Genomic DNA, 11,846 nt, shown 5'->3' with positions numbered 1-11,846 from the left:
TTGGCTGCTGTGTTAATATTAGAAGGTGGGCTAGCTCCAGGGGGACTGTGAGAAGGGAGGAGGGACAGGATGGGGCACTGGTAGGAAAAGGACCTGCCCTTCCTCCCCCCACCCCTACCCCCTAATCCAGCCCCTCAGCACACGTTTTGGGAGTGAGAATGGGTGATGGGCTTTGGGGTGAGCCAAGATGGCTTGTGGGCCTGGGAAGGTGGCTGGGCCTTGGGGACCGCCCTGTCCACATCCCTACAACCCCCACAAGAGGTGACTTGAGCAAGCCACAGACCCCACCCTAACAGAACGACTCACACGTGCAGCTTTCTCCCCAGACTTGGAGCCAAGGAGGGGATGGGGGCGCAGAACTCCCAGAAGGCCCACCCAGGTCAAGGGACCCTCAGCACCCTCTGTGATGACCTACAGAGCTTTGCTTGGGATCTGGATACAGCTCTGAGCATCATGGGCTCTGTTCCTCCTGGTTGTGTTTTGGGGTGCCTTCAGAAGTGAGGGAGCAGACAGGGAGGGCACAGCCCCGGGACGCTGGGGCTAGCAGGGAGGGGTGGTCCCGGGGCCAGGGTGAGTCAGGTGGCAGATGCGCTATGACTTCAGGATCTGTGGAGACCCTTCCCGTCCATGGACCATCATGAGGGAGCCCCCAGTTTAATGAGCACCAACCCAGTTCACTTTGCTCCCCCCCACCACCAAGTGGGTGGGAGTGTGTCCGTTTGTGGGTGAGGAAACCGAGGCTCGGTGCCAGTGAGTGACAAAGGCTGGATTGGAACCCAAGACCTCATCCGGTGCCCACACATGCAGACCCCATCCTACTAGGTTTTATATTTTTACCAAAGCATTCCGACAGCATCCCCTCCCCACCCCCCCCACCCCCCCACCCCTGCCTGGCATGCACGCCAGCTTGGGTTGGAAAGGCACCTCATGCCCCGTCCCAGACTCGGTCACTTTCACGGGTTTTTCCAAAGGTAGAGTTGGCTCAACCAGGGGGCCCTGGAGAAGAGGCGGCGCTGCGTGGGGAGTGGCCGGAGGTTTGAGGGTCAGCCCAGCAGCTGGACTCACCCGAGGGTCTGTGATGGGGGCCATGATCCCATGGATGGACGGGACCAAGGAGGGTGTCTCTGGGCCTCAGCTTCCTGCCCTGCCCGATGGGGACAGTCCATGTGAGGACCATGGGGGGCTGCAGAGGAGGTTGGGGAAGGTGCCCCCACCCAGAGCCCTCAGCAAGATGGTGGCTGCGTGCCTGCCTGCCTTTGCATTTGCTGCAGAGCTGGGGGGCAGTGGAGCTGCGCCCCCCGCACCCCCCACCAGCCGGCCCAGACCCAGGCGGGGGCGAGCGCAGGGGGGTGGGCAGCTCTGGGGAAAACAGTGAGTCACCGCGGCCAGGCGAGCGCGTCCTTCCGCTGCGCTGGTGGCAGGTTTCATAGGTAATTATGTAATTTACGAGGCTCTCGCTTGGGGCCCTCTGAGTCAGCCGGCTGCGTCAAGCGGCTGCGTCGTGACCAGGCGGAGGCTGGCAGAGCCAGGCGTGGGCACCGGCGCTGACCCTGGGCCCTAGCCTCGGCCCCGGTGGGAGGAGTGACGCCAGCGGCTGGGGGAGTCATCTCAGACTTCAGACCGCCAGGAAGTTTGTCTTTTTATGGCCCTGGCTTCCACCTGGAAATGGGGGCTCACAGGCAGGGGGGCGCCGCAGGGAGCCCCGGTCTTTGGAAGATGCTCCCTGCAAAGATCCCCTCCGGCCACGGCCAGGGAGAGAGTCCCTCCGGAAGGCCTGGGACCTTTGTCTTTAAATCTCCCACTTACAGCCATCTCTGAACATAGAGACACACCAAGAGATTGCGTTCTTTTATCGTGTGGATTTATTATTCAAATAGGCTGACAACAATCCGAGGGGCTGAAAAGGCAGAGAGAGCAGGACCCCTCTGTCCTCCCCGGTGGGAGGGGTCGCCGGCTCTTCCATTGGAGTTTGTCACACAGGACGCCTCTCGGCGCCCTGGGTCCTCCGCAGGCCCACAGTCCTCCCCAGTCCACAGAGAAGTCCCGCCTGTCCCACACAGAGGGACGGTCGGCCCCTGGTGTTCAGTCAGTCCTTTAAGCGGTGGCTGTGGGGGCTCTGTCTTCCCGGGTCAGGCAGGAGAGGCAGGAGAGGGCGCTGGTCTGGCAGCTGTGTTGTCCCTGGGGCCCGGGCCCTCAGCCATGTCCAGGCGCGGGGGGCCATTGTGGAGTCCAATGGAGCAGGAGACGGAGGAGATGGCTCAGAGCAAGCAGGGCCCTGGGAGGGAGGCAAGACAGGACAGTGTCAGAGGACCCCATGTTTCCCAGGGTCCCACAGCAGCACCCCCCCCCCCCCATTCTTATCCCAGGGCCCAGCTGACAGGGGTCAGAGCGACATGGGCAAGCCCCCTACTTCCCTCTGCCTCCGTTTCCTCACCGGGCACCCACCATCCTGGACAGAAAGTCGATGGAGACACCGGGCCCTCGGGGTCTCAGGCAGACCTCCCCTCTTTTCCTTCCTTCCCTTCCTCTGTTTCCTCTTCCACCACCCCTGCCCGCCCCTCTCAGACCCCACCCCATCCTATTTTTCCTGGCTAAAACCTGCCACAGACACCATCACACCCGGAAAGAGATAAATAAATAAAAGAAAAACAACCTCAACTGTGAAAAGCAGTCCAAATCTGAAAATTTTCCGGCCTGAGTTAATTACACTTTAAATTGGCATGTTTACTGATCGGGGATTTCAAGTTAACAGAGACACTCCCCCCCCCCCCCCCAACTGTTAGTACAGTAAAACTCAGCAGGCTGGCGGGCTCCCCCAGGCCTTGGCAGGCCCCGCCGCTCCCCTGCCAACAACGAGCATAACAGAAACATCTATTTTCGAGTGTTAGAGAAATGAAGCTCTCACAGATGGCGAGAGCCGCACCCTGGACGGTTTCCCACCCCCAGGCTCCGTGCCCCCCTCAGTGGTGTCCTGCCCCAGGGAAGGCCACGTGGGGTGGGCATGGAGCTCTGGGCTGGGGCAGGAGGCCCCGTTTCGGTCCGTCATTCACTCCACAAACGCTGTTTGGAGTCCAGGGTCAGGTGGCATCGGCCCTAAGAACAGGGTTGGCTCTCCCTAGAGCCTGCGTGCCCCAGGCAAACCCCCCCTCTGCTCCAGGCCCACCGGGGAAGAGCCTAGTGGTCCTCCTGACAGGCACTTACCCGACGCAAGAATGATCCGGGTCAGGCCGGGCTTCCAGCCCAGGTTTCTCCCGGCAGGAGTGGTCTGGTCTAGCTTTTGGCTCATGGCTGGGATCGGCCGAAGGCTCCACCCCTGGGATGTCCCTGCCAAGTGTCCGGTCCAGTATGCCTGCGAAGAGAAGACAAGGCCGATGAGCATGGCTCGGCTCCTTCCCTGGGCTAGCTTCCGTACGGGCACAGGGGCCCCAAAGGGGACCGAGCCAGAAACAGCCCCTCCCCTTAGGAGCCTGGAGGCTAGCAGGGGGATAGACACCTGCTGTGCTGATCACAGGGTCATAGGGCTGATATCTGACTGCAGATTGAGGCTGTTGGTGTGTATTGGGGTGGATCAGGAAGGCTTCCTGTAGGAGGCGGCACTGGGGCAGTCTGGGAGGATGACGAGGGAGGGGCAGTCCGGGCAGGGGTGCAGCTTGAACAAAGGCATGGGGATAGGTATGAAAACAACAAACGAGGACAGGAGGTGGGCTTTCACATGTCCCATTGCCTCGGGATCATGCCAGGAGAATGCAGGTCCCATGTGGGTCCTGCAGCCACAATGGCACCAAAGTCCTGCCTGGGTTGGTCATGGGGCCCTGTGGGGCTCCTGTCCTCTCTGCTTCTCACACCAGGGCCTCAGGATGGACCTGCCATCTCAGCCAGTTGGCCTGCCCTTCCCCAGGGTCCTCCCTCCCACCCCCACCAGCCCTGCACTGTCTCCGTGATGGGTGGTACGGCTTCGCATGCGGGCCCCTTCCACATCGCTGGATAATGAGAAAATGATGAACGAGCCTCCATCACGCCCTTACTTCCCGGCCCTCAAGCCTGTCCACCGGTGACAAATGGCACCTCTCCCTCTGCAGGGTCTTTCCTGGACTGCAGAGCCTTGGCGGTGCTTGGTGGAGATTTATGTCCATCTTCCCTGAATTCTTCTTCATTTCTCTGCTTCTTTATTCCCTCCAAGAGCACACTTTTATTTATTCATTCCACAAACGTCCTCCCAGGGCCTCCTGGTGATAAAGAGATCCTATTCAATACACCCTCACATGTTGAACACCTACTTTGTGCTGGTGTCTGTGGCCAGCTTTGAGCCAGGTATTAGCTGAGCACCTACTATGAGCTGGCACGACAGTCAAAGCCCTGGCTTCCAGAGGCTCTATGGCAGGGTAGCAGTGAAAATTCAGGTACCCAATCCCACTTGCTGACCTTAGCCCTGGGTGCTAAGTCGCCCTGGTTTTTACAAGGAAGGAAAATGCCTATTTGCCAGAGGCGTGTGGACCCGAGGCCGGACCTGTGTGGTGCCCCAGAGGTGGCCCCAGTCACCTCCATCCCTGCCACTGTGAGGAGACATTTCCATTAGGCCGGCAGATGAGAGAGGCCCTTTGTTTATTTTCTTTCATCCTCCAACAGTAGATAAACCAGTAATTTGGCTTTTAATGAAATTCTGCGCCGAGCAGTATGGGGTCACCCTCTTTGGGTTTAAAATAAGTTTGGGACATGCACACTGCCGAGTGCCTGGTCCCCTGGGCTGACATCTGTCTCATGAATAACTCCCAGGTGGGGGCTGATGGACCCAACGCTCCGCCTGGGTGGTGGCCTGGGAGACCCGGGGGGCATCGCGCTTTTTATTGCTGTGGCGTGGGGATGGTTACATTGGAGCCATTAAATAAGGCTGATGTTGCCTCCCACCCCCCAAACACACATTTAATCTATTCCAAAGATGTGTGGATGCATTAACAGCAATTTTCGTCTCCAAATGTCCCCATTTAGTCAGTGCCATGCATAAAATATTAGCTCTGACACCGGGCCGCTGCCTGTTGCCAATGGAGCTCCCCGAGTACCGGCTCCGCACGCTGGAGGAGTGGCTGGGATGCTGGGGGCTCCACTGGTGTCTGCTGGGTTAGACTGGAACTCACCCCGCCCTTGGGGATCCCCTGGATAGTGGACAGGAAGCCCAGGCCCGCCTGACTGGTCCCTGTGGCAGCCGACCTCAGGCTCTCAAATGACATCCTGAGAGGGGCAGAAAGAGGGGAAACTGAACAGCTTTGAACAAATGAGGAAAGTTTCTAAGAGCGAATTAGCATATTCATGTGCTGCTCACCACACCTTCAGGCCTCCTCTGCCTCCTCTGCACGGGCACTTTCCCAGGGGTGCACCTGATAGAGTTCCGGAGTTCCTTAGTCAGGCAGCAACCACTCACCGTTGCTCTACCCTGGGCCTGGCCTGGGCCCCAAGGCAGGGGACACAGCAGGGAGCAGGACAACTTCCTGCCCTGAGACCTGAGAAACCTTACAGTCTGGGGAAGGGGAGGTGGGGGGGAGTAGACATTAGCACCTGGTAATCTGGGGTGGCAGTAAGCTAGGGACAATACGGTAATGGGCGACCGGGGAGGGGGAGGGCGAGGTTGGGTGGTCAGGGACAGCTTGCTGAGCAGAGGACGTTTCATCCCCTCCAGAGTCCAGAACCCCAGCTCTAGAAAGGGGCAGCCCCCGGTGGGGGGGATAAGAGGCAGTGCCGAGCCCTAACCGGTTTGGCTCAGTGGATAGAGGGTTCCAGGTTCGATTCCGGTCAAGGGCATGTACCTTGGTTGCGGGCACATCCCCAGTAGGGGAAGTGCAGGAGGCAGCTGATCAATGTTTCTCTCTCATCGATGTTTCTACCTCTCTCTCCCTCTCCCTTCCTCTCTGTAATAAATCAATAAAATATATAGAGAAAAAAGAGGCAGTGCCGAGCATGGGCACAGAGGGAGCCCGGGCCGAGGAGAAAGCCCCAGAGGAAAGGCAAGCCCAGAGCTGAGACTTCCCATGGGGCCTCAGCCCACCCTCCCCAGAAAGGGCTGCCTGGGACCCGGGCGACCAGGAACAAATGCCAAATGGCCTTCCTCCTCCTTAGGAGGGGCTCTGGCGGTTCACCTTTCCAGAACCCTCTTCTCTACCACGAGGTGACCTTGATGTGGTCTAGGCAGGGCAGGGTCGGGGGAGGGTGGGGCTGCCCAGCGCAGGGGACCCCCTGGAGCACCCATGTCTGCAGCCAGGGGCTCTGGAACCAGGGAGACGGCTCCGTGGTGCTCTCAGAAGCCCCCCCGTACAGGATGGAGCTGGAAAATCAATAGACCAGGTGGCCCAGGTCCGAGGCGAGGGCCTTGGGACCCCGATGCAGAGGCTTCCGTCGCCTGGGGTCAGCACCCGAAGGGAAGGTCGTCCCCGGCGGGATTCGATACCGGAAAGAGGTTGACTGTATAATATTCATCGTATAGAAAGTGAACACCTCACAGGCAACCTCTGTCAGGCACCACGGCGCAGCAGCACTCCCGACGGAGGCTTCTTCCTCGTGCAGCAGCCCCGCCACCCGCCACCCGCCCGCCTGGTGCCACGGGATGGCCCAGTCCCATGGGAGCACATGCTGGGCCCTCCTGGGCCAGTGGTCATGCAGGAGGCATGCGAGGCGGGATGGACACTAAAGAGAGGTCGACCGTGTATTGTGCGTCATGAAGCATGCGAACGCTCACGGCGACCTCTCCTCAGCTACCACAGGATTGACACACACAGCAAGCAGCCCCCCACTCTTCCCCGAGGGGTTAGCCCGCCCGGGGGCCTCCAAAGCATAGGGATGAGAGGTGCAGGCCATGCACATGAACCCTGCGGAGGGACACCCTACAGAGGGGCAGATGCCCGCTCCAATGGAGGGCCCTCCGAGGAGCCCTCTGACTAGTGGCACTTTCATGGGAACGGACTGAACATGCATCATTCCTCACATATGAAGCAAATGCTGTATGCCCGGACTCCCCGGTGCACCCCTCCCGCCTGCTCCCCAAGGTCCGGGAGCCCCCAGGTAGCTCTCCCAGGGTGGATTCGGTGAGACATGTCAGCACAGATGGGAGAAGTCACACGTGGAGCCCATGCAGTCACGTACCCGGCAGGAGGCCAGCCTCGGGCGTGGCCCTGCACGCGAGTAGGTGGTACTGAAAATAGGCCATCTGTGTTATATTCGTCATTAATAAAGCGAACTCATCACAGACAACCTCTCCTCAAGTACCCAGAGTGATGACGCCGATTCAGAGACGTGGCCGCCGCAGCACCGCCGGTCGCCTCTGGGAGCCGCCCTGAGGGTGAATCAGACACCACAGGTGAGAGGACACGGGGCAGGCAGCGCACCCCGCCCCACCCAGCCCGGGACCAGGTCTCCCTCCCGCCCTCGGGGCAGTGGCACGGAAGGCCCACCCCACTCCTACCCCCACAGGGCTCCATCTCCAAGAGGTCCTCCGAGGTGCGATTTGATACTGAGAAAAGATCAACCATGTATTATTCGAAGTCAAGAAAGCGAATATAACACGGTCGATCTCCCTTCAGGTACCAGCAGAGGTGCTGAGTGCGGGGCGGCGGCCGCGCCCGGCTGGGCCGCAGGCGGCAGTGGATACGGACGGCTAGTGGACCAGGTGAAGTACATTAGAAACAATTACTTTCCAACTGGTCGACCACCCATCCTGTACCCCAGAGCGGCGCCGATACCGACGTTCTTCCCTGAGGTGCCGCGGCCTCCCCGACCGCCTCTCTGGTGCAATTTGATACCGAAAAGGGGTTCACCGAGCAACATTCGTCGTCTGGATGCAAAGTTGCTCGGGTAACCTCTCCCCGAGTACCATGGACGCTCAGATGCTCAAGGCGGATGCTTCCAGACGGCTGTGCTTCTAGAAGACCCTCCCCGAGGGCCCTGCAGCACTGCGCATCGGACTTCCCCGTCTACAGGGACCCCCGCTCCCCGCGGGCCAAAGCCACCCTGTCCCCGGAATAAGCCGCATCTAGAGACCCTTCCCAGAAGTTCATCGGGAGGTCCAGGTGGGATCCTCTCCAGAAGGGGGTGCCCCAGAGGAATCCTGTGGATTCACAGACGCCCCACGTGCCCTTCTGCCCAGCATTCCTCCCCAGGGGCCATCTCAGTGGATCAGACCCTGAGCACAGTCGACACAGAGGAAACTTTGCTTGTGCCCAGCTTCTCCCTCTGAGATCCCAGAGCGGGGTGACTCCAGGGCCCCCCACTGGCTCAGAGCCTCCCTCGGGAAGGTACGGCCTTTGGAAAGAGCTCAGCGGGGTCTGTGCGTGATGCTAATGCCTGAAGCTGTGCTCACTGTGGTCCCACCAACACACTGCTAGCCCCGCATAGGTGTCGCCACCACGGAGAGGCCATAAGGGGATTTCACACACACAGGAGATGGCTGACCCTTTGGTCAGCTTCCTAAACGAAGCAGGGGAAACAGCAAGAGCAAGCGGGGGGGAGAGGAAGGGGAAGGCAAGAGGGCAGGTGACCTCTCTTCAAAAAAAGGCAAAGCAGCCTCGACATCAGAACCCCAGCGTTCCCAGAGCCAGTGTCACAGCCAGAAAGGGCAGCAAATAAGGGCCTGGCCACAGGCTCAGGGGCAGAGGACGTGGCCACAAGCAGGGTCTGCATTCTGTGCCCACCACCCCTGCTGCGAGCTGTGGTGTGACTGACAGTTCAGCAAGCCCTCCAGGGCTCGCTGCGACCGCAGCCGGAGGCCCCACCTAAGAAGGAACACTGTGGACAGCTGCCCTGCAGGAAGCGCGGACACTGACCTGCGCGGAGATGGTCCCCGAGCTGGCACGGTCTCCGGTGGCTCATGGACCAGGCCACACAGGTCATCAACACTCCGGCGTGTCCGGGGGCTGCGCCCATGCACCTGTTCTGGGGAGGGCTCGACCTGCTGGCCACCTCCTGGGGCGGCAGGGCTCTGCAAGTTCTCCAAAGCGGGACTGATCTGCAAAGAGACCCACGTGCAATGTTCGTGCCAGGCAAGGACAAGCACTTCCCTCATCCCAGGCAGTGGCTTTGAACCCAGAAGCACCCCTCCAGGAGGCCCCTGCCCCCAACAAGGCTCGGCCTCTATGACAAGTGACAATCAGCACCAATGAAGAATAGGTTCCTGGGGTTGGCATGACCCATGTAAGGTGCCAACACTGGTGGAGACGCCTGGGGATGCCCAGCTTCCAGTGTGCTCAACGCAGAATGAGAGACCGTGCCCTTCAGGCCAGGACCCCACTGACCAAGGCATTTCTGCCCCGCTCCGGAGTCAGCATGTCACCCCAAATCCCACAAGGGATAGAGGGAGCAGACCAAGATGGCGCGTGCTTGCTTCAACACGCACCCCACTTCACCGGGTGTCACTCTGAAGTCAGCACGTCTGTCCGGGAGGTGCTCTGGGAAGACCTGGGACAGAAGGAAAAGGTCAGCGGCATAAAGGACACTGTGCTCTGACTCCAAGTGTCTACTGACCGTCTGCTCCTCGCCCAACACCTATGCATTTAACTGTCTTAATGAGATTTATGCCAACACTGATTTTCATAAAAATGTGTTTTTCAGAGTGAATTCCATTAAACTAATCCAATTCCCTGTTTCGTTTCCCTGGCTGTGCTGCTGAGCTGTTTTCATTTCTTTTATTTCCCTTGTTATTTTCCCCAAATCATTTTCATTAGGATCAATTCTTTCCCATTTAAAAATCTGAATGCAGATCTGGTTCCTCCATGTACTTTTGTCTACATCAAACAGCACCGGCCAGAGCTCCCGCCAGCGTCAATTTCCTCCCACAGCCGCCATGTCTACCGCGTCCCATTTCCCCAGGTCAAATGTGCGGCTGACATGTTGTCAAGAAAATTGGATTCTTCTGCCAATTTGTAGTCAATTGAACATGTTTTACTTGGTGCCATTTCATTTGTTTTTAGTTTTATTTTGTGTTGATTATTTTTATCACTATAATTTGATACAAATGGGACAAACTACTGATAGCGTCTATTCATTTCATAACCCATGAGAAAATTGAGAATGCTGTTTGGCAGAGGGAGAGAAAGCCAGAGAGAGAGAGAGAGAGAGAATCAAGGAGAGGCATGAGGAGACAAATCACAGAGACAGACGGAGGGAACACAGGGGGCGTTGAGAGGGTGGGGGAGGTGGAGAGGAGAGAAACAGAACTGAGAAGCTGCAGTCTTTAAAATGGTTGAGGGCAAACTCTTTACCACAAGGTCAAAATACCTCCCGAGAAAAAGCGGTGGAGGCAGAACGTCTTTGGGATCAATGGTCAAAACGGAGACGCAAAGAGGGTTCCAAGTCATAAGTGAAGCAGGCTCACCATCCTCACGTGCCCAGGCGACCACATCAGGAATCACACGTGCGTTCTCTGATCACCTCCGCTCCTGTCCACTGGAGAGGCCGACACCCACGTCTACACCCATGTCTACACCGCCCGGTCATGTTCTCGGGACGAGGAGGGCAGGGTTCTGGAAGCCAACCCAGAAGGATTTGATACTCAAACAATAATTAATAAAGCAAGTGAATTCACCAAGGGCAACCTCTGCTCAAGGACCAAAGGTCAGCGTGGGTGAGCACACTAGGCGCCATGGACCCTGTATTCAAACACCTTTGCTTCTCACTGCCCGGGAGCCCTCCCCGCCACCTCCTTGGCATTAGCTTTGAGTCCCTGAGGTCACCCTGAGGAGGAGGACACTGGGGGGGGGGCAGCTGGGGGGCAGTAACATGTTGCATAAATCTCGCTGATCAGGCTGTTGGCTGGCCAGAGAGACAATTTCCCAGACGATCTCCCCCTAAAACGAGGTTACCGAATACACTCTGTTCACGCGTGAGGCTCCAAGGAAGGGAGGGCAACCATGACCTGAAAACCGCGGTCTCACCCAAACAGTGAGGCCTTCGGGCCAGGGACACAAGTTCCACGTACAGCACTCATCGCGGGTGAAACGGCCGCTTCCTTACCCTGGGCAGGCGCCGGCGGAAACGCTCCTGAAGTTTTCCCGAGAAGAATTTAGTACTGAAAGGAGATTGGCCATGTAATACTCATCATGAATAAAATGAACACACCATGGACAACCTCCATTCAAGTACCAGACGTGCAGGCTTCGAGGTAGCCCCGGCAATAGGCCCGAGGAAGGATGCTGGTAACGCGCCGGCGGTCAAACACAAGCTCTGTGGCCCACCCCCTTTTTGTTAAGTCCCCACCGAGTGCCACCCAGGGTCCTTCGAAATGAGTCCCATCCAGGAAGCCATTTAGGGAGCAACACACTGCAACCAAGGTGTGCAGAGAATCGCATGCCACACACACACCCACACACACGGAGGCAGGATGCCCTCTTGTCAATCATGAAGTGGTTCTACAGTGAGACTCCCATCTCTTTGAGGAGACTGGCACCCTAGCAGTGGACCACACACAGCTGAGGGGGCTCAGGGGACATCCATGGAGGACATGCACACGCTCAGCTTGACCATGCATTCACATGCGGAAACCGAACGCTAGTTCCTGAAGTTGGCGTCTCTGGGATACGTCGGGGCCAGATCTGATACTTGAAAACAGGTCTACCATGTATGATTCAGCTACGAATACAGTGAATGCATCATGGAAGACCTCTCCTCAAGGACCACCAAGTCACTCTGGTGAGCGAAGCGCCTCTTCTTCCCCCAGGTTGGCTCCATGTCCAGGAATCTTCCCACGGAGGGGGCAGAGAGCATCTGGGAAGTGCATGCTCTGCAGTCGGCGGCCGGTGGTCAACGGTCCCTCTGCCTACCCCAGAGAGAAGCCCACACCAAGGTCCCGCCCTCCAGTGGGACTCCGCCCC

The 11,846-nt window shown here is 58.3% G+C and overlaps 1 long non-coding RNA gene across 3 annotated transcripts; it reads right to left on the bottom strand.

Annotated features, from left to right (window-relative positions):
• Nucleotides 1–1,841: 1,841 nt before the first annotated feature.
• LOC308258086 lies at nt 1,842–7,119 on the bottom strand. 3 transcript variants are annotated; one of them, XR_013961655.1, is made up of 5 exons: nt 5,323–7,119; nt 5,133–5,226; nt 4,026–4,226; nt 3,202–3,349; nt 1,842–2,275 (listed from the first exon to the last, which is right to left on the bottom strand). It is a non-coding gene; the product is annotated as an uncharacterized lncRNA (long non-coding RNA). The 3 variants fall into 3 exon arrangements; XR_013961654.1 differs by having other exon boundaries at nt 5,133–7,119; XR_013961656.1 differs by having other exon boundaries at nt 4,026–7,112.
• Between the last annotated feature and the right edge of the window lie 4,727 nt (nt 7,120–11,846).

Source organism: Plecotus auritus (assembly GCF_963455305.1).
Source record: "Plecotus auritus genome assembly, chromosome: 1".
Taxonomy (NCBI): domain Eukaryota; kingdom Metazoa; phylum Chordata; class Mammalia; order Chiroptera; family Vespertilionidae; genus Plecotus; species Plecotus auritus.
The sequence above is the reverse complement of the archived record's forward strand: the minus strand, read 5'-3'. Positions and strand labels throughout refer to the sequence as shown.